This window comes from Pseudochaenichthys georgianus, chromosome 18, assembly GCF_902827115.2.
Source record: "Pseudochaenichthys georgianus chromosome 18, fPseGeo1.2, whole genome shotgun sequence".
Classification (NCBI taxonomy): Eukaryota; Metazoa; Chordata; class Actinopteri; order Perciformes; family Channichthyidae; genus Pseudochaenichthys; species Pseudochaenichthys georgianus.
The window spans coordinates 21,133,737-21,135,798 of NC_047520.1; positions in this window are offsets into that span (position 1 = coordinate 21,133,737).

The following is a 2,062-nucleotide window of genomic DNA, read 5'->3' on the forward strand; positions in this document are numbered from 1 at the left end:
ACCTTGAATCTTGAGTCTCACTGCTATGAACCAGCTTCACCCTACGACAAAAAGAAATGTGCAGAGTTTTAATACAAGTTTGCAGTTTTCATTAACTTACTGTCACTAGAAAACATGCCTGTGTGTAGGCCTCAACGTAATTGTGGAAAACAGCCCTAGCTAGCTACTAGCTTAATTCAGGAATAACATCACATTTACCAGATAATATCGGATAACATTAAGCACCAGTAACACACTTATAAACAGTAGGGCTGCCGTTGACTGATAGGAGTTACTAGCTAAAGTTAACATGCTGCTGCTCTGACGTTAACGTCCTTACACTCCATTGAACCATTTCAACCATGCAACTTCAACAAAGCATGATGATCGGATTACTGTAGAAAGGCCAGTTCTGTTCAATGTTCTGAATACCTAATTAAATAAATAAACCTACTGGAAAAAGGTTCTAAATTAATTAATTGAAAAAACAGAACACAGTATGGGTTAGCAATAACTTACCTTGAATATTGATGCAACAGCTTCACCCTACGGCAAAAATAAATGTGCAGAGTTTTAATACAAGCTTGCCGTTTGCATTAGCTTACATCTAGCTAGCATCAACGTAATTGTGGAAAACAGCTCTTGCTAGCTACTAGCTTAATTCAGGAGTATTCAGGAATGACATCACATTTACCAGATAATAGCGTTAATAAGCACCAGTAAGTAACACACTTTTAAACAGTAGGGCTGCCGTTGACTAATAGGAGTTTCTAGCTAAAGTTAGCATACTGCTGCTCTAACGTTGAGGTCCTTACAGTACTTAACTGGCAGTCCGAAATTCAAAAAATAGCGCGAAGCAGCCGGTAACTGCGGCGCTCTGCACGTAACTCTGAATTAAACAACAGTTTAAACAGTCTAACGATCACATATAATCTTCGGGTGGTATATCCTTACAATATTATAACAAGAAAAGCAGTTTTAACGACTTATTTTGGTACTTACAAGTTAAACCATGTGTGGAATCCCTTCGCTTGCAAGAGCCGCCATGTTGGATGGATTTTTCTCGATTCGTCGCAACGTCATGACGTAATGACGTCAGACGCTGCGTGACTGTTCACTCACAAGTTTTCATTCAAATTTGAATATTCACTCATAAAAAATGATTCACATAAAATTAAACAGCACTTTTCGTTAAGAGAACGTATAAATGTAATGTTCGGTTGACTTGATATTTGGTTTTGATTGCAGTACCCATAATACTTATGAGTTAGTAGTACTGTTGGGGTTTACAGTGCAGAGCAGCATCTCGCTGCTGAACCATGACCGCTCCTATCCATTGATCAGAGCAGGTAGCCAAAGAAAACGTAAAATCCAATAATTCCTGCTCAAAAGGATCTGCTGGGCCCATATTTAAGGTCGGGTTGTAATGTTACGGTAGAGCGAAGGAAGCAGGTAGGACCCAAATGCAGATTAAAGTCAAAATAATTCCTTTATTTCAAGGCTATATATATATATATATATATATATATATATATATACAGGCAGAACATAACACTCACCGAGGACAAGCCAAATCACAAGACAACCCGACAAAGAGAGACAGAAAACGATAGTTACGGCTGTAACTACGGTCCTATGAGTCCCGGATGACCGCCAGAGGCGGTGCTTTAGCACTGGATATGTCCATCGCGCGCATGCGCAGCTCGAGTACCAATAACAACAAAGTCACCTGTGACCCACGTGACACCGGCTATATCCGCCGGTATTGTCAGAGGATCTGTTCCCCGAATCTTCTCGCGAGCACACAAGAATTCTGAGTGACAGGGAACTCTGGCGGTCATCCGGGACTCATAGAACCGTAGTTACAGCCGTAACTATCGTTCTATTTCGTCCCTACTGACCGCCAGAGGCGGTGCTTTAGCACTGGATGACCTATACCAACAATGTCATGAATAATCCAAGCCCTTGCTCACCACTGGAAGCAGCGGAGCTCGGCAAAAGGACCACGCCCAAAGAATGGGGAGTGGCGACATTGACCTGATGACAACTGGAGAATGTGCCAGAAGACGCCCACGACGCCGCG